The 21,283-nt window shown below is 42.8% G+C and overlaps 1 protein-coding gene across 6 annotated transcripts in view; it reads right to left on the minus strand.

Moving 5' to 3' along the window:
• LOC142651751 (uncharacterized) overlaps positions 1-21,082 on the minus strand; it is a 100,868-nt gene extending 79,786 nt beyond the window's left edge. For 4 of the 6 annotated variants that reach the window (XM_075826802.1, XM_075826801.1, XM_075826800.1 and 1 more), the window contains exons 1-2: positions 20,867-21,082; positions 13,285-13,316 (exon numbers count right to left, since the gene is read on the minus strand). The gene's annotated coding sequence lies outside the window, so the exon portion shown is untranslated. Of the gene's footprint in view, positions 1-13,284; positions 13,317-20,665; positions 20,749-20,866 lie in introns of those variants that run through there. The other 2 variants (XM_075826798.1, XM_075826799.1) reach the window with 2 other exon arrangements.
• Positions 21,083-21,283: the final 201 nt, after the last annotated feature.

The following is a 21,283-nucleotide window of genomic DNA, read 5'->3' on the forward strand; positions in this document are numbered from 1 at the left end:
CAACCTATTCATGGGGCATTTTGAATCAATACATATAGAGAATGCTCATATATATCGGAATAAAATTGTCTATTATAAAAGGTATATTGACGATCTTTTTTTAATCTGGTCTGGTACTAGGGAGGAAGCGAACAGCTTCATAAATATTTTAAATAAGAATACGTGGGGAATACAATTTACACAAAATATATCAAAAGAAAAAATAATATTTTTAGATTTAGAAATCAGTCATTCTGATAATAAATTTTTAACAAAAACACATTTTAAAGACACAGATAAAAATAGTTTTTTAAATTTCAAAAGTGCACACTATAAAAAATGGATAACAAATATCCCACACAGTCAGTATAGGAGAATAAGAAAAAATTGCTCCTCAGTGAATGGATACAAAGAACAATCCAAAATCCTCAAAGCAAAGTTTGAGGAGAAAAAATATCCTCAAGATCTCCTTAAACATGCGTATCAAAAAAATTTAGATACATCTCAAGAAGCATGCCTTGTAGAAAAAGTACATATAGCACATAACAAAGATATTTTAAAGAAAAGACATTCAAACAATTTTATTACAACATTTAATAAAGATCATAATGTTATTAGAAGTGCATTGCAAAAACACTGGAATGTACTTTTAAACGATCCGATTTTAAATAAAATTATCCCTATAAAACCAGGGATAACATTCCGTCGGGGGAGAACTATTAAAAATATATTAGCACCTAGTAGGTTGAAAACGAATATCCCCACCTCTACCCAAGATCATTATTATAAACCGGCAGGGATCCATAAATGTGGAAAAAGAAACTGTTTGTGTTGTTTTAATATTAACAAAGGAAAAACTCAAGTTACATCAAATGTAACACAAGAAATATTTGAAATTAATACTTATATGAACTGTGAAACTGATTATGTAATTTATATGATTGAATGTGAGTGCGGATTGCAATATATTGGAAGAACAACCCAGACACTAAGAAAGAGATTAAATGGTCACCGCTTTAATGCAAAAAACGGTTTTCTCAAACATAGCTTATCAAGGCATTTACTATATAACCATTCATCTGATTTTTCTAAAATAAAAATTTCCCCAATCGAACAAGTAAATGTTAAAACACACAACAGAATCTCTACCCTGAATAAAAGGGAGTCCTTCTGGATATTTAAATTTGGGACCTTGAGCCCAAACGGACTCAATGAAAAAATTGATCAAGTGTAGTTTGAACGATCTATTAAAATACAATGACATCTGTATTAAAAATGATAGGATAAGATTGAGTGTGATACACCTACAAAGAATAAATAATAATGGGAATATTTCTCTTCTTAAAATTAAATATATATATATATATACATAAAAAACAGGAGCGCCTGGCTCCCGACAATTAGATTCAAACGAACAGCAATGAAACTAGAAGCATTTTTTACCAGTAATACAATTATCTTAGTTAGAATAAAGGATAGCATCAAAACTATCAAAAAGAATAAACACAATTATCAAAGAAACTAAGAGTACTCACACTGTCTGTCAGCGGCGAGAATACGCGGACGATGATGAATAGTTGGTTAAAAGGTAGAAAAGAGGAGAAATAGCAATTAAGAGAAAATCAGTCTGAGGAAAAAACATACACACACCTGTGCTGAAACACCCATGATGAACCTTCACCTTGCCAGTTTAACCTGGAAGTGAAGCATATGATACAAGTATATAAGATGATGTATTGTAACCAAATTTATATGCCTGATGAAGACCACAGTGCGTGGTTGAAACGCGTTGCAGCAATCAAATTTTATATTGTTCTTTTTTAATAATAAAATCGTTGAAAATACACCCTGACGATTTTGTGAAGATATCAGTACAATCCACACCTGAGCGCCCGTTCAGAGGAGCAGCTTTTTCTTCCTAATCTGCATTACTTCAAAACCGCAAGGAGAGGAGTTCCTGACACGAATTCACCCCATGCGGTTATGGCTCCAGAGGCAAGCACAGTGTGATCAAGCGTGTACAAGCTACAAAGTTAAGTTGTGCTGGCGACATTGCACAACTCACCAAGGTGAGCTCCATTCATTAAGTTACTCAATATCTTACAAATACCAGAACGATATCACCTTAGAGGAGCGCCGTTTTTTTCTCTTTTTTATCCCCCCTTTTTATCTTAAGAATGTTATTTTTTTATGGTCACTTAAAAGGGGGTTTCCAGCCCTTGCGACTCCATCAATATGTTCCTTGTGGCCCAGAATCGTTCCATTGTTTTCCCTACAAAGCTATCGGACTATACACCGCTACTTCATACTGGCCCTGAGAGACCAATCGTTTCATAGGCACTACATATTGGTCAGATTTTTGTTATCGCTGTCTGCGGGAGACTTTTTGTCCATCCATTATTTTACCTTATTTAGGTGACCTATGCAATGGAACACCTGGTACATCAAAGTTTTGTGCACCTCCCTGCTACATGAATACATGCCCTTTAGTAACATTGCCCTTGTTATATTTAAAGGAACAGGGTCATCACAAATTATTTTTTTATATGTTAAAGATGTTAGTGCTTTATTAAAAACGTTTATATTTATTTGTGTGTTTGTGTTTTACTTTTTCTTATTTTTACACTTTTTCTTCCCTATGGGGGCTGCCATTTTTTGTTCCATTTCTGTATGTGTCGATTAACGACACATACAGACATGGAATACGGCAGCCACAGTCCCATAGGGACTGCGAACGGCTCCCGTCCCATTGACTTCAGTGTACGGCGTCTGTGTGGGAACTGCGCATGCGCCGCTCCCACACAGTCCAATTCGAAATTGGCGCCATTTTCCTGTGGACCGGAAGTCGCGGCCGGACAGTAATATTACTACTTCCGGTCGCGGCTTCCGGATTTGTGCACTTGGACCAGCGGCAGCAAACGGAGCGGACGGGCCGGAGGGAGCCGCGGCGGCAGGAGCAGGTAAGCGATTTCAATGTATGTTCGTGTTTGTGTGTGTTTACTACTGTATGTAAACCTACTACACTGTGTGTTAGCTCAAAAAATGGCGACACACAGTGTAGGAGGATAGACCGTTCAAACCCCACGTTTATCCCGGCACTAGCCAGGATAAAGGAGGGGGGGATGCTGAGAGCTCACTAGAGCGAGGGCTTTTTACCCAATTTTGCAATGCTGCAATTTTGGGAATAGCTCCATCTAGTGACCAAAAATGGGTAATATTATAAATTAGAATTAATTTATAATATTTCCTGACTCGTGAAAAAAAATAAAAAAAATTTGAACAATGTTTAATCACCCACACACTAAATGTTTAATTAAAAAAAAAAACACATGTTTTTCTGGCAACACATTCCCTTTAACTGCCTGTTATTCATCTGCTTAACCCCTTCAGGACTGAGCCTGTGTTGGCCTTGTGGACACACGATTTTCTTCAAATCTGACATGTGTTAATCCTATGTGGTAATAACTTGGGAATGCTTTTACCTATCCAAGCGTTTCTGAGATTGTTTTCTCATGACATATTGTACTTTAGGTTAGGTTAATATTTATTTGTGAAAACTAGCAAAATGTAGCATTTTTCATAATTTAAATGTATCTGCTTGGAAAACAGATAGTAATACCACACAAAATAATTACTAGTTAACATTTCCCATATGTCTACTTTATGTTCGCATCGTTTTTTGAATGTCCTTTTATTTTTCTAGGACGTTACAAGGCTTAGAACTGTAGCAGCAATTCCTTACATTTTCAAAAGGCTATTTTTTTAGGGACCAGTTCAGTTCTGAAGAGGCTTTGAGGGCCCTATATATTAGAAACACCCCATACACGCACCATTTTAAAAACTGCACCCCTCAAAGTATTTAAAACAGCATTCAGAAAGTTTCTTAACCCTTTAGGCGTTTTGCCGGAATTAAAACAAAGTATAGATGAAATTTACAAAGTGTCATTTTTTGGGCTGAAATTCATTTGTAATACAATTTTGTGTGCAACACAGAAAACACAACTCAATATTTATTGCCCAGATTCTGGAATTTTTAGAAATATCCAACATGTGGCCCTAGTGCGCTTATGGACAAACACAGGCCTCACAAACAAAGGAGAACCTAGTGGATTTTCAGGCCTCTTTTTTTTTTAGAATATATTTTAGGCACTACGTCAAGGAATTTTTCTAGGGGCATAGTGAGCATTTTGACACCACAGATTTTTTGCAGAATTTAGTGGAATTAGGCAGTGGAAATTAATATCAACATTTTTGCACTAAAAAGTTAACATTTTCAGTTTCACAAAGGATAAAGGAGAAAAAGCACCCAAGAGTTTGTAAAGCAATTTCTCCCGATTACGGCAATACCCCCCCCCCCCACCCCACATGTGGTTATAAATGTTTTTTCATTAGAAATTAATGAACCCTTTCAGGACTGATCTTTTTGCTTTTCCATTTTAGTTTTTCACTCCCCGCCTTCCAAGAGCCATAACTTTATTCTTTCGTCAATAGAGCGGTGTGAGGGCTTATATTTTGCGGGAGGAGCTGTAATTTCTATTGACAACATTTAAAGTACCATATAATGTACTGGGAAACTGAAAATAAAATTCTTTGCGGGCTGAAACTGGGAAAAACTGATTCCTCTATTGTTTTTTGGGTTTCGTTTTTATGGCTTTCACAGTGCGCTAAAAAACGACAACTTAACTTGATTCTGCGGCTAAATAGGATTACGGTGATACCAAATTTATATATATTTTTTTATATTTTACTACTTTTACAAAGAAATAACTTTGTGGTGAAATAAACCAATTTGGGTTATTTTAACAATCAGAGCTATAACTTTATTTTTTGGTTGATTGAGCGGTGTGAGGGCTTATTTTTGGGGCGACAAGCTGTAGTTTTTATTGGTACAAATTTTTGATCACTACGATTATATTTTTTTGACAAAAAAAACTGTGACTTTGGCATGTTAAATGATTTTTTAGTTTCAAAAGGTATTTATTGGTATATCGGTTCAGAAATGTGATACACAATTACATTTAACCAATCCTCGCACAGGAGGATACAGTTATTAAAAAAAAAAAAAAAGTGCCTGCATCAAACAGGGAGACATTAACAGGGAAATAAGTGTCTTGGAAGGACATAGGAAGGGTAAAAATAAACCAACCAACTGAGCCATAAAATTGCACATATCAGACATATGGCTGTAGAGCGAGCCTAGTGTCACAGTATTGGATCACAAATTATAGGGTAATAGTATGCCGAAAGTCGGGTGAATGAGGGGAGGAAAGCCATGGGTCCCACACCACACGATAGAGGTGGAGTGAATCAGTTCTCACAGCCTCAAGTTTTTCAAATATAGCTATACGATTGACCCTATTAATAACCATAAAGATATCAAGATCAGCTGTACGCCACTTGGACGCTATATAGATTCGAGCAGCTAGGAATATAAACTGGGCAAGCTTAAAATTTAGAATTCGACATTCTGGGAGGGATGGCTCCCAGTAGACACGTAGGAAGCTGTTTTGGGACGGTAAACTGGCAGATATTAGAGATCAAAGTACAGACATCCGACCAAAAAGTTGAGACTCGTGGGCAAGACCACCATATTTGGTACATAGTACCATCCATGCTACATCCTCTAAAACACCCGGCCGAAACCGTTGGATAAATGGCGTGGAGCTTTGCCGGGACGTAGTATGCTCTATGTAGCAATTTCGTGGACGTCTCAACCAAGGATACCTGCCAGCTTCCCTTACTGATAGTGTCACAGCATTGTCTCCACTGTGCAGGTGAGAGCGCGGTACCCATGTCCCCCTCCCACTTCAACATATACGGTAATTTGGTATCGGGGTGTGGAGTATTAAAAATACTATATACCATAGATAAACCCAGTCGAGAGGGTGAATAGAGTAATGTTTTTTCCAAAGGGGTGTATGACACATTAGTTTGGGCAGGTAGTAGTTTGCGCATAAAAGAAAACATCTGGATAGCCCTATAATGCTCAGGGCCAGGGGGGGTATGGGCCTCATTGAATTGCGCATACGAAATCAGATGGTCAGCCCTAATGAAATCATGAACTTTTGTTAGGTTTTTGGAAAACCACCAGCGATAGTTTGAGCTCTGAAGACCCGAGGGAAACCCCGGATTTCCAAATATAGAAAGCAGTGGGGAGCATCGGGATTGCAGACCATGTCTGAATCTAACTGATCGCCGTAGGATTAGGGAATGATATGAAAGGAGGGAGATATTCCTTAACGTAGTCGGTAGGGGTGATACCATCCAGAGCAATGTGCCCCATGAACATGAATAAGGTGTAATCAGAGCCGCCTCCAATGAGACCCACACCGGCGCCTTATCTGGCGGGAGATGTGTTAGTAACAGTTGAGCCACCCTAGCCGCCTTGTAGTAGTTTAGCATATTGGGAACCGAGAGGCCCCCCCCACTCTTTTATGATACATCATGACACGTGTCGATATCCTGGGGCGTTTATTGTTCCAAATAAATTTAAAAATATCTTTCTGGAGGAGTTGCAGATCACCCTTCTGAAGGGGGATACGAAGGGTTCTAAATAGAGTAATCTGGGAAGGGTCACCATTTTGATCGTATTAATTCTACCCACCCAGGAGATCGGACGTTTAGTCCAATTTGCCATATCAGCCCTAATGGTCTTAAATAACGGTGGGTAATTGTACAGTATATCTAGGGAGGGGGTAAGAGCTATGCCCAAGTAGGGAAGGTATTGCCTTTGGGTGTGGAAGCCAAAATTCAGTTCTATCAGTTTTTGCAGGGGTGGTGGGACATTACAATACAGGGCCTCCAATTTAGATGGGATTACGTGTGAACCAGAGACTGCGGAGAAGGAGCCGAGGCCCGCCATCAGATTCGAGAGGGAAGTCAACGGCTTTAATGTGAGTGAGGATGAGGTCATCAGCAAAGAGACTTAAAGGAACAGTGTCATCACAAATATTTTATTTATATGTTAAAGATGTTAGTGCCTTAATATAAACGTTTATTTTCATTTGTGTGTTTGTGTTTTACTGTTTCTTTTTTTCACACTTTTTTTTCCCTATGGGGGCTGCCATTTTTTGTTCCATTTCTGTGTGTGTCGATTAACGACACACACAGACATGGAACACGGCAGCCACAGTCCCATAGGGACTGCGAACGGCTCCCGTCCCATTGACTGCCGTGTACGGCGTCTGTGTGGGAACTGCGCATGCGCCGCTCCCACACAGTCCTATTCGAAATTGGCGCCGTCCGGCGCCATTTTCCTGTGGACCGGAAGTCGCGGCCGGACAGTGATATTACTACTTCCGGTCGCGGCTTCCGGACAAGTGCACATGGGACAGCGGCAGCAAAGGGAGCGGACGGGCCGCGGCGGCAGGAGCAGGTAAGCGATTTCAATGTATGTTAGTGTTTGTGTGTGTTTACTACTGCATGTAAACCTACTACACTGTGAGTTACCTCAAAAAATGGCGACACACAGTGTAGCAGGTTAAACCTTTCAAACCCCTCGTTTATCCCGGCACTAGCCAGGATAAAGGAGGGGGGGATGCTGAGCGCTCACTAGAGCGATAGCTTTTAACCCAATGTTGCAATGCTGCAATTTTGGGAACTAGCTCCAAACAGCTCCATCTAGTGACCAAAAATGGGTAGTATTATAAATTTTGAAAAATTTGAAAAAATGTATAATATTTCCTGACTCGCGAAAAAAATAAAAAAAATTTGAACAATGTTTAATCACCCACACACTAAATGTTTAAATTTAAAAAAAAAAACATGTTTTTGGGGCGACACCATGCCTTTAACTTTTGTTCCCTATTACCAACATACGGTCCCGTAATATCTGGATTACATCTAATGAGCTCCGCTAACGGCTCCATAGCAAGTGCAAATAAAGCTGGTGATAGGGGGCAGCCCTATCTAGTACCTCTCCGAATGCGTGTAGGATGAAGTGTGGTAGCTGGTAGTTTAAGGTGTGCCTCAGGGTTGTGATATATTGTCTTGACAGCTCGAAGAAAGGGACCCCCAATCCCCACCATTTCTAATACTTTAAATAGGTATTCCCAGGAAAGGCTATCAAAAGCCTTTTCGATGTCTAATGCTAGAAGGACCATCTTGGATTTAGTGGCGTTAGCTGAATGTATAGTATTGAGGATTTTCCTAACATTACCAGGTGCTTCCCGTCCTGGAATAAATCCTACTTGATCTCTATGAATTAATTGGGACATATACCTGTTCAACCGTCTGGCTAGGATAGAAGTAAATATTTTAGTGTCTAGGTTAAGTAACGATATCGGTCTGTAATTACCTGCCATCAAGGGGTCCTTGTTGGGTTTGGGAATAACTGTAATCACGGCGGAGAGAAATTCATCAGGTCCGGACAAGAGCTTACTATATGCTGGGAGAATTTTTTGCAGTATAAGGCTGTGAATCCATCGGGTCCCGGGGCCTTCCCCAATTTCAACTCTTTAATAGTGACCTCCACCTCATCGCTCGAAATCTCGGCATTCAAAAAATCAATATCCGTTTCGGGAAGTTGAGGAATATTGACAGAGGCTAAAAAATCCCTCACCGCAGCCTCAGAAGGGGGAGAAGGGTTGGCATATAAAGTTTGGTAGAAATTGGTAAAGACCTCATGAATACGGTCCGGGTTAGAGGTGGTCTGTCCCGGATGTGATTGGAGACGAAACACCTGATTGATTCGCTGTCGAGCCTTAAGCTGTTGGGCCATAAGTTTATCTGGTTTATTGGCCCATTTATAGTATTATGACTGAGTCCATCTAAGGGCTTTTTCTGTCTTGTTGGTCAGTAACATATCAATCTGGAACTTGGTATCTTTAATAGCACGAATGAGATACAAGGAAGGACTTCGTTGATTGGCCGCAACCAGTTGGGCCAGTTTAGCTTCAAGGGCATTTTGGGCCCGAGACCGTTCTTTTTTACAGCGAGAAGCCAGTGCTATTATCCTGCCCCTTATAAATGCTTTATGGGCAAGCCACACAGTACGTGAGTTAACATCAGGAGTAGAGTTGTCCATAAAGTATTGAGAGTTCAGTCTGAATCTGGAGTTGAACTGTAGAGTTAGATAAGAGTGACTCATTGAGCCTCAAGGAGAAGGGCAAGGCGCCTCGTTTAGAAAAATCAAATTCAGCTAGAACTATATCATGATCCGACCAGGCCGACAGGATATGTCTAAAATAGGCCAATAAGGGGAGGGAGTTAGTGGAGGCCAGGATCATGTCGATCCAGGTGTATAGACTATGCACCGGAGAGAAGTACGTATAATCCCGTTGCGCCCCATTATATTCTCTCCAAGTATCTGCAATAGAAAGCGAGCCCAGAATCTTATTGATCAAAGCCGCCTGAGTACGCGTGCATCTACAGGGAGCGGCCGAGGAACGGTCTAGTGTAGTGTTCATCACAAAATTAAATTCCCCACTCCATATCAAGTGTTGGTACTGTAGAGTGAGTAAGGTATCATGTAACCCGTCAAAAAACTGAAGCGGATCTTCATTCGGAGCGTAAGAATTCACTATACATATGACTATCATATAACACACCTAGTAGGATCACAAATCTGCCCTGGGGGGTCTACTATAGTCTCAGTGACCTGGATAGGAAAACTATTCTTAATTAAGGTGATCACTCCACGTGATTTAGAGGGAAATGTAGCAGAGTAAAATGTAGTATACTGGGGATGAAAGAATTTAGGATGAGACTTAGGTGTGAAATGGGATTCCTGCAAACAAATAACATCGGGGTTATGCTTAACATAGGAGAGAAATGCTTTTCTCCTTTTCTGCAGTGAATTGAATCCCCTCACATTATGACTTAGTACTCTACACATAGCACAAGGAAGGAAGTGGCATATGCCCGGCAGTTACATATAGCAGAGAAATACTAGGAATACAGTGAAGCAGGAGTAAGAGACTGGTACTTTTCGCACATAAGCTCATATATGGCAGAGCGAAATAAACAAATTAAACAAAAAACAACGGACAAGTGTCCAACCATTCTGTGGAGTATTCCGCAGACAGGTAGGTAGTGCCTCTCGGGGTGCACATCTCTGCTACAGCAATTCTCCCAAAAAAGGCCAGCATGGTGGCCAGCAACACTAAGCCTGGTGATAGGATCTAGCCGGAAAGTTCCTTGGTACAAGAAAGAGGAGTCATAGCCTAAGTAAGGCGAAGCATACAGAAATAATATAGTTCCCCATAGGGCATGATACTCATCTGGATGCCAAGCAAAAGAAGAGGATCCTTATACATTGTCCTCCTAGCCCCCGGGGATCGGGCAGCCTAATAGTAGAGTTCGAGGTTCTCGGCCCGGGCGTCCAGTTCCTAGTCAGTCGTTGAGGTCTGGGCGGGAGGGCTGAGGCAGGGACCCCTGGGAGTCCAGCACAACGCAAGGCATCTCGACCCTCTGCCGGCGATTTAACCACATAGGTTCTGTTGTTCACCTGGAAGTTAAGCAAAAAGGGGAATCCCCATCTGTAACGGACCCGAGCCGTCTGTAAAGCTTGAGTGATGTCTTGCATTTCTCTCCGACGTTGGAGTGTAGAGGGTGCTAAGTCCGCATACAAGTGGACTAAGGGTGGCATACCCGGTAGGGGTGAGAGATTCCGTGCCGCCATTAGGATTTGATCTCTTGCCTCTGGATAATGAAATTTCAGTATCACATCACGCGGTAAATCCGGGTTGCGTGGTCGCGTCAGGGCTCTGTGAACCCTATCCATCCGAAATAAATCAATGGCAGCCTGAGCTACGAGAGTACGAAACAGCATGGTGAGAGTGGGTTCCAGTTCTGTAACGGTTTCCGGTAGTCCTCTGACACGCAGATTCCCTCTCCGGGACCTATTCTCAAGATCTTCTATTTTCAATTCCAGTGCCTCCAACTGTGCTGCGTGTGTGTCAATATCCCTGCGGTCCGTCTCCAGAGCATCCGCCATGTCATCAGCTCGAGTCTCTATGTCAGAGACTTGTTGGCCCACTTCATGTATTTGGCGAGAAAATTCGGCCACCGCCTGTGTTAGTTCCGTTCGGAACAATGCCGCAATATTCCTGAATAAATCATCAATGTCAGTGTGAGTTGTGGTTGCTGAAGGCGAGGGCGGCAGGGATGTATCCGCCGCTGACGAACTCTCACTGATCTGAGCTGCGGCCAGGTCGGCCATGATGGATTGCCTCGTGGTGCGGAAGATCTCCGGTATAGTTTGTGAAGGAGCTGGAGTCGCCGATAACCGGTGGCTTTGATTTGTTAGTCCGGGTCATACTGCACATTACCGGACTTTTTGGCTGTGAAGGAGCTGTAGAAAACAGCGCTAATACGGCTTAATCAGTGCTGCCGGAGTGGAGCTCACATCAGGTGCGTCCTGTTCGTAGAGCTTCGCGCATGCACCCCCCTAAATGATTTTTTACGGCGTTCAACTTGCTCTACAAATTTTACTTTATTCTGCAGGTTGATACGATTACGGCGATACCATATGTACATAGTTTGTTTGTTTTTTGCAGCGTTGGCACAAAAAAGAAATCATTTTAGAAAAAAGTGATTTAATTGTGCAACCATATTCTGAAAGCCGAAACTTTTATTTTCCAGTCAAAAAGGCTGTGTAAGAGCTTGTTTTTTGCAGGAGCGTTTTTGGAATACTGCACATGTTTTGTCACCATATTCTGAGAATCAGAACTTTATTTTTTGGGGTACATGCGATTTTTTTTTATCACTTTTATTCCATTTTTTGGCAAGCAAGCTGACCAAGAACAATCAATTCTGACAATGTCTTATTTTTATAGTGTTCACCGTGGACTATAAAATACATTTTACTTTATTCTGGGGTCTATACGATTATGGCGATACCAGATGTAAATCGCGTGTGGTGCAAAAAAAAAAAAAAAAAAAGGATGGAGCTGATTTTTCCAGGCGGAATTATCTGTCTGCAAAGTGTGTGAACTAGGCCTTACACATTGCACTACCCACAAAGTGCAATGCATTAGAGATCTCAGTTATTCACTGACAGCAAGCCTACTAGGCCCCACCTTCAGGCAGGGCCTAATGGGCTTCCATACGTGGCAGACCAGGAAGCCATTGTTAGTCCTCCGATTGTCATAGCAATGATCGGCAACCCTGCGATCACATCGCAGCGATGCCCATCTGCTTCAAACCACTAAGATGCCATGATCGCTTTTGATTTCATCATCTAAGGATTTAATAGTAGGCATTGGAGCTAGCTCCGTTGCCTGCCGTTACAGCAGGGTGTCTGCTGTGACATGCAGCTGACACCGGCGGCTGATGTCGCAGGCTCAGCTTCGGAGCCTGTACCATTTTGTTTCTGGGCATAGAAGCGTTTTAGGCCCCACCTCCGGGCAGGCCCTAACAGGCTTCCGTACTTGGCAAAACAGAGGCCTAACAATGGCCTCCTGTCTGCCAAAGCAGCTATCGGAACCCCGCGATTACATAGCTGGGTACCGATCTGCTGGTAAAGCCCATAGATGCAGTGCTCAATTTTGAGCGCTGAATTTAAGGGGTTAATCGGCCAGAACAGAGGCTAGCTACGGTCCTGGCCTTGCAGCAGGGTGTCAGCTGTAATATATAGCCAACACCCGCTGGCGATGGTGCGGCCTCAGCTTCTGAGCCCGCACCATCAACATCACGTACTAGTAGGTTGTTTTGCCTTAAGACCTTGGCGACAGCAACGTAATAGTACGTGACATATCGCCAAGAGGTTCAAAAGCATCTGTCACTAGTTTATGAATTCCCCATCTCCTAACTAATCTAATAGGCACGAGGATGGCCGCGTTTTAACTCGGCTCCTGCACCCAGTTGCAGAATCTAATCTCCAGACTGGGCATCCCAGGTTTTTTGTGACCAGAGACGACAGGTTATCCCAGTGACCGCGTTACTCTGCCGCAGGAGCACCATATTGACCGCCGAAGACTGCCCAACAGGTGGGCGTGAGACCGCTCTGGGACGCGGAGGAGCCGCCACCCGCAATCTTGAGCGCTAGGCCACGAGACCTCGGGCCTCCTCCCCTGACAGGCTAGAGGGGAAGTGAAGCAGAGGACCGCTGGAGATAGAGCCGTGAGAGGTGGGGATCCCTTGGCAGCAAGGCTCCCCTCAGTATACGAGGAGGATCTGCAGTGCTTGCCCTCAGACGTCGGCTTACAGACTTCCACAGGACCGACCGGGCTGGATATTACGAGACACCTCACTGGTAACGGACACTGAATCACTGCCTGGATACAGATAAGTACTCTGCACTGCTACCCTGTTTGCCTCATTGCATGACATCATATGTATGTGATTTGCTCTTATAGAACTTACCTTGTCTGTGTAGTTTAAGGCAATAGAAGCTCCTGCAAAAAAAATAAAAATAATAATTGTTCCCTGCGTGTGAGCTGGAAATCCCTAGTTACAACTTAACGAATACTACAGACACAGCAGTGTTGGTCGCCATCTAGTGGCTGATTGGTGAATTGCATCACACCCATGTAACCTGGAACCTCTTGACATTAGAGTGCCCTATACTTTTATGTGCGGACTGACATTCCTTCATGGTTTATATTGAGAATACTCTTATATGCACAAGATACTGTGATACCTCCGGTAAGAATTGCCGATTGGATCGTTGCGCTCCCTTTTGCGACCCAGATATTGGGTAAATCGTGTCAGGTTATCGCAAAATATCTAAATTGGTCGGTGAAAGAGAGAATTCTGAGGGCGTATAGACAGCAAAGGGAGTTGCGGATTCAGGGTAACCGAATTTTAATGTTCCAAGATTTTCCTGCCACAGTATCGCAAAAAAGAAGGACTTTTGTGCCCATCTGTAAAATGCTAGTGGAGAACAACACGAAATTTCAACTACTATATCCGGCCAAGCTGAGAATAAAAGATGGAACAGGATCACTAATATTCTACGATCCTAGGCGACATCTTCACATGGAAGGCGGCGGAGATTGACAATCCACACTTAGGGGATAGACAGTCCCCACTTTACCATAGTCCTTTCAACTTGTTAAATTGCTGATGTACTATGTACGAATGCTTCAATTGTTGGTTTGTTTGTAGCCAGCCATGCTCTCTTTTCTTAGAGACCCTGTCACCACATTATAAGTGCCCTGTCTCCTACATAAGGAGATGGGCGCTATAATGTAGGCGACAGTAATGCTTTTTATTTTAAAAAAAAAACGATCTATTTTCACAACGTTAGGAGCGATTTTATTTTATGCTAATGAGCTTTCTTAATGCCCAAGTGGGCGTACTTTTACTTTTGACCAAGTGGGCGTTGTACAGAGGAGTGCATGACGTTGACCAATCGGCATCATGCACTCCTCTCCATTCATTTACTAGCCAATATGGCAAAGGAAAAAAATCTTACAAACCAATCCGGACACTACGTGATCCTTTCACGGAGTGCTTGACCTCGGACCCGAACAAAATAACGCACATATTCTATGATCTGTTCCGTGCTGCTCCGGTGCACCCTGTAACAATCATATATTTCCTCAATACTTTACAAGTGCCCACTTTAACAGAGGAACAGCAAAATATGCTAGACTCTGTTATAGAAGAGGAGGAAGTCCGTGGCGTGGTCGGGGCCTCAATGAATGGTAAAACACCAGGACCAGATGGCTTTTCGGCTGAATTTTATAAAATGCTGTCTCCAGAAATAAATCCAACCTTAAAGAGGCTCTGTCACCAGATTTTGCAACCCCTATCTGCTATTGCAGCAGATCGGTGCTGCAATGTAGATAAGAGTAACGTTTTTTGTTTTTTTTTAAAACGAGCATTTTTGGCCAAGTTATGACCATTTTTATATTTATGCAAATTAGGCTTTCTAAAGTACAACTGGGCGTGTATTGTGTATGTACATCTGGGCGTTTTTACTTCTTTTACTAGCTGGGATTTGTGAATAGAAGTGAATGATGCTGACGAATCAGCATCATCCACTTCTCTTCGTTACCACCCAGCTTCTGGCAGTGCACAGACACAGCGTGTCCTCGAGAGATCACGCTGTGTCGTCACTCACTTCCTGCCCCAGGTCCTGCATCGTGTCGGACGAGCGAGGACACATCGGCACCAGAGGCTACAGTTGATTCTGCAGCAGCATCGGCGTTTGCAGGTAAGTCGATGTAGCTACTTACCTGCAAACGCTGATGCTGCTGCAGAATCAACTGTAGCCTCTGGTGCCGAAACGATGCAGGACCTGGGGCAGGAAGTGACGTCACAGTGTGACCTCTCGAGAACACGCTGTGTGTCTGTGCACTGCCAGAAGCTGGGTGTTAACGAAGAGAAGTGGATGATGCCGATTCGTCCGCATCATACACTTCTATTCACAACGCCCAGCTAGTAAAACAAGTAAAAACGCCCAGATGTTACACACAAAACACGCCCAGTTGTACTTTTGCAAGCCTCATTTGCATAAATATAAAAATGGTCATAACTTGGCCAAAAATGCTCGTTTAAAAAAAAAAAAAACGTTACTGTAATCTACATTGCAGCGCCGATCTGCTGCAATAGGAGATAGGGGTTGCAAAATCTGGTGACAGAGCCTCTTTAACTAACCTTTGTAATTCCGCTTACACACAGTCGGCTTTATCAGATTATTTCACCGGCTCCAGGACTATTCTCTTGCCAAAACCCAACAAAGATCCGGTAAACCCTCAGTCATGCAGACCCATATCATTGCTAAACACGGATTATAAATTTTAGTCTAAAATCCTAGCCAATAGATTACAGTTTATCCTACCGCATATACGCAGTCCGGCACAGACAGCCTTCACTCAGGGAAGGCAATGCATAAAAAATGTCCGCGCGGCAGTGGCGGCCACGGTGATGGCTCGGAGCCCACAGAGTCCGGTAACTATGCTTATGAGTTTAGACACAGAGAAAGCGTTCGATAAAATGGCGTGGCCTTTCCTGACCGATGCCCTAATGCAGTGCAAATTCGGTGCTGCTTTTCTGAACTACAAAGCGCTACTACAAACTGACACTAGGACCACAATTACGGTTAATGGACATAATACACCTCATTTAGATATGTTCCGGGGGGCACGTCAGGGATGTCCACTCTCACCCCTACTTTTCAATTTTGTTGGGACATTTACAAACCTCCCCAGCATTTCAGGGCATAAAAAAAAGATGGGGCCGAACTCAAAATTGTAGCATTTGCGGATGACATACTGTTGATGATCTCCAACCCAAAACAAGCCCTACCTCAGATAATGGGGGACCTGACTACATTTGGACGCCTTTCGGGTTATACGCTGAACATCGCTAAAACGGAGACACTTTTGCTTAAGGGACCGTCAAAACCTTTGTGGTCTTCTGCATACCCTTTTCTATGGCAACCTAACTCGCTGAAATACTTGGGGGTACAGATAACGAAAAATCCATCGGATCTATATAAACTTAATATCCGCCCATATATACAAAAGCTGGAGGTTGCACTGAAAATTTGGGGATCCTTGGCCCTTTCATACCTGGGGAGAGCATACTTCCTAAAAATGACAGAATTGCCCAGACTTTTATAATTTACTTCATACACTCTCACTTTATCTCACTCCCGGGGATGAAAAACATTTTGTGCTTTTATCTAGGCAGGGGGGGGGGGGGGGGGCACGCGGGGGTAGAGACCAAGGATAGCATACAAATTATTACAACAACCCAAACTCAATGGAAGGATAGCTTTCCCTAACATCCGAATATATAACTTGGCATCTTTACTTCGGGTAATAAGGGATTGGTGCACTACCCACCATGCTTCATTTACAGCATCATATGCTGTCGGAAGAAATAAAAGATAACCCTCTCTTTCTATCTACATGGAAGGGGTGGAATAAAATCAGACACATATTGGGAGTTTCTCCGCTGGTCTCCCCTTATGTGACCTTCGTCAAGAATCCTGGCTTTCAGGATGGTGGGTCCCATGCGATATTTGGTAACTGGTTTAGGGCAGGTATCCAGAACATACAGTGTCTGCTGCATGCTGCGGAAAAGAGGATGTACACGAGAACAGAACTTCTGCAAAAATATCTGGATGTACCGTTCCCTCACTTCATGTATTTTCAGGCGAGAGGTTATATTAACACTCTGCTACATAAACTGACTGACAGGGATTGGAACTCCGCTGTACATGCAAAATTCAACACACTCCTGAGTATTAGGGGAGCGATATCTCGTAACTATCAAGCTCCACACACACTAGAGCAAGCCTATCAATATTTACCATCTGCCAGGTATTTGGAGATGAGAATAAAGATATGTCACAGAGCATACCTTACTCCCTCAAGGGGTTATCTGATGGGTATATATACTAACTCTAATTGCTTTAAATGTGGCAAGCCTGACGCAAATCTACATCACTGCCTGTGGACATGCCCGGTGATACAACAATTTTGGGATAGAATAAGAACTTTTACTTTAACACACCTAACTTCGTTCCTAATGATGCCTTGTGGGCTATTTTTGGATATCTGGACAAAAGATGTTATAACTATACATGGGGAGCAGGTAAATTATTGCATATGATAGCGGTTGCAAAAACGAGCGCCGCCATTCCAATTGTTTTTGGATAAATTCACATTTTTGTTCAAGATGGATTGGACGGAAACCTCAATACGTAAGACGGCGCTCATAGAATCTTTTTTTGACACTTGGGGTAGTTTTATCTCGGTTCTTCCACAACTAATTAGGGAGGCTATCAAGACCAAATTTCCAGAATACTGTGTGGTACCAGGAAAGGGTATTGATGGGATCACCACCGATGTCATAATCACAATATATGTGAAACGCGGAGCTACGTGTTTGGAACCTGTTAGGCGAGACCGCAGGTTTCCCATTAATGCACTCTGGGGCATTTATGCCTGTGCCTACCGCAAGGGAATAGGGTATACAATGTTTGCTGGGTGGCGGTGTTTTGGGGAATGTGGGGAGCATGGCTGGCTCTAAGTTCCTCCTGCTTGCACTTGAGTAAAGTGCTGATTTATTTTTGATTTGCTGTTATTTAGTTATTTTCTCTTTCTTATGATCTACTGTACTGATAGGGGCATTGGTCCTTACCTAGCTACTGACATGGCGGACGCCTCTATACTTCTGATTTTTATGCACAGGATTGGCTGTATCTTCTGCTATAGTATCACTCATTGTTCTCACAATGCCATTGTCGCTTTGATGTTTCTGTTTCATTGTAAAATAATTGTTTATGGTGAAAATCACAATAAAAAGATTTGTTAAAAAAAAAATCTAATAGGCGCTTTTCTGCTGATAACTACAGTGTGATTGGTTTTAGAAAAAAGTTTATTAGATTTTAAAAGTTAGCATCATTTCTATACATATGCTAATTTGGCTCTAATAGCCAAATTGGAGGTTACATTTTATTTTCACTCTGGGCCATGTAAAGACAACTGTATGACGCTGCCCCACCACCCACTGTCACCTTGTCAGTCAGAGGATAAGCCACTAGTAATGCTAATCTATATGGTGTAATAAAAAATTCTAGTTTTATACCTTCAAATCTTTAGCGCGTCTTGTCATCAGGTGAATCCTACAGTCCCAAAAAACTAATGAAATGGTCATAATAAACTTGTCAGAATTAGCACTGAAAATTGGACTAGATCCCTTTATGGGAATGCAGTAAAACCATTATTCTTTCATTCGCCTGATGGAATCAGATACCATGTAGAGCGCTAAATAAAGGACACTTCTACAGAGGCACAATACAGATTTGTAGACTTTAGGAGTCAGACCGCTCCCAGTGCTATAAAATGTAGAAAAAAATTTAGGCCTTATTCAGATGAGCGTATTTCACGTCCGTGTTATGCACGTTAAAACTACGGACGTCACGCGGACCTATGCAATTCAATGGGGCCATTCAGTGTTTTTCATGCAGCGTTTCTGCTGCGTGAATCTCACTGCATGTCCTATAGTTGTGCGTTTTTTTGCGCATCACGCACCCATTGAAGTCAATGGGTGCGTGAAAAATCACGGACAGCACACGGATGTACATCAGTGTGCCGTCTGTGATTCACGCAACAGTTGCTAAAGAAATTATGAAAAAAAGAAAACCACCTCCTTCAGTTTATTTTGCGTACGTAAAAAACGTGTGACATACTTGTGTACTCGGAACTGCAACACAGGAAAAACGCTGCGACTTTTACGCGCGCAAAACGCACACGTTCGTGTGAATAAGGCCTTAGGCATCAGCATATTGGCTGTCTTGCTCCTGGGATTTGTCCAGCTACTGAATTAGGAAATTGATGTCCATTCAATTCCTGTTTTTTTTTTGTGGTTTGGGTACTGTCCCTGAAGAAAATAACGGTACATTCACAAGTGGCAGATTTTTTGCAGAATTTAATGCAACTGAAAATCCATTCCATATTCATGAATGAGGTTGTTCCTGCAAGCACCATTCAGATGAAAGGGAACGTTACAGAAATTTCTGAAACAAACTGCGCGTGAGCGTACCCCAACGCCTCATGCACACAACCGTTGTGCCACTCGGGCCGTTTTGGACGGCATCCGAGTTGGACCCCGATAGGCTTCACGGACCCATTCACTTTAGCAGGTGAATCGGGTCCGTGAAAAATGATCCGAGGAAAGATAGGACATGTTCTATCTTTCCTTGGATCACTGACGGGTCGGTGATGTGAATGAGGCGGAAGGCTCCGTTCACTCTAAAATGTGGTGCTCGATCTGTGTACATGCCGGAAAAATCGTATGTATACGCCAACCATACAGCCCTCACGCATGCCATAGAGTAGCATACGTTGACTCCCACTATAGAGAACGTATAGTGCATTGTGCATTTAATTATTTTTTTTGCTGGATCCCCTTGTATGTAGATTAAAGGGGTATTCTCATCTCAGACATTTATGGCTTCTCCGCACGTATCTAGAGAACAGGGATAACCCAACCACATCCAGGGGAGAATGAAAGGTGAGCCATTCACGATTATGGGAGATGTCCCTGTTCCTTTACCCTATAGTTAACTAGTGGTGTCAGCCATTGGGGAGCCTAAAATCTGATGACAAACACTGCTTAACCACCAAACTGGTTTTAAATCCTTTGAGACTGTAAAGCCACATGCACACGACCGTAGTTTTTAACCGTAATTACGGTTAATCTGTGGACCTCTTTCTAAAGGCCACGGACAACTTTCCGTATATATACAAAATGTGTCCAGGCCGAAAAAATAAATCAGAAAACTATAGAACACGTTCTATTCCTGTCCGCAATAGCGACATGGACTCACCCATAGAAGTCTATGGGCGCGTCAAAAACGCGGACGGCTATCGATGTGCATCCAGAGCCGCTCGTAATTGCGGAAGTGTTCCTATGTGACGGCAGGGGATTCCACAAGAAAATGGTGCCTGAGCAAACGCGACCTTTTTAAGGGGCTGGGACATTTGTAGAATCCCATTTTTTGCAGATCCATAAACACGGATGAACTACGGACCGTATTCGTGGACAGCGTGCCAGATGTGCCGTGGACTACGTATTCATATTTGCCAACCAAGGTTTTGTGAGACATAGTTGTCCCCTGAAAACCATCAACAGCAGTGACTATTACAGTAGGGATGTGGTAGATGTATGGGTTCTCCAACTAATAGGGTTGGGAATAACAGCTGTAGGTAATGGAAGTTTACAAAATAAATATGAACTGAACGACACGAAATTATCTCCTCAGAAACACAATAATGCTCACACAACATTTTTCCAACATAAGCCGTCCGAGGACAGGTAGAGCGCTCAATGAGATCTGCTGGTCATGTCTCTACAAGGGCCAGTCCAGCGATACATGGCGCGAAACCAGCACGACGGACTCTTAACGAACATGTGAAATCACTAGAGATCCTGCACGCTTCTATCACGTAACACGAACGTTTTATACAGACACATAACTCACCCACATCAGCAGCACCTCCGAAAACTAGAGCTGAAAACGTCCGTCATAATAAAGATACTTCCCCTGATTAGGTTGCCATTCTGGGGGAGCCCATAAAACAAGTGTAAATAAGCTTGGTCTCCAAAAACATGTCTGACCTAACACACGACAGGAAATCTCAAGCAACCCATCGTATGCCTGCCGCAATCCGGGGCTAGAGCGCGGCGTTTCCGGTGTAAGTCACGTGAAAGTCTAGGCGTGTTGAATGACGTTTTAGTACCGCTCCTCCCATGCTACGCTATTGGAGCGAAGTAATGCCGCCCCCCCCGAGATCCACTCTGTACTCTGCGCCCTTCCACGATCTACTGACAGATGATGGTTGTGGACGTTGTTGACATTCTGGCAGACACTGACAGCTTTTTATACCCATGATGACAA

The sequence above is a fragment of the Rhinoderma darwinii genome, chromosome 5 (genome assembly GCF_050947455.1).
Source record: "Rhinoderma darwinii isolate aRhiDar2 chromosome 5, aRhiDar2.hap1, whole genome shotgun sequence".
In the NCBI taxonomy this organism is placed as follows: Eukaryota; Metazoa; Chordata; class Amphibia; order Anura; family Rhinodermatidae; genus Rhinoderma; species Rhinoderma darwinii.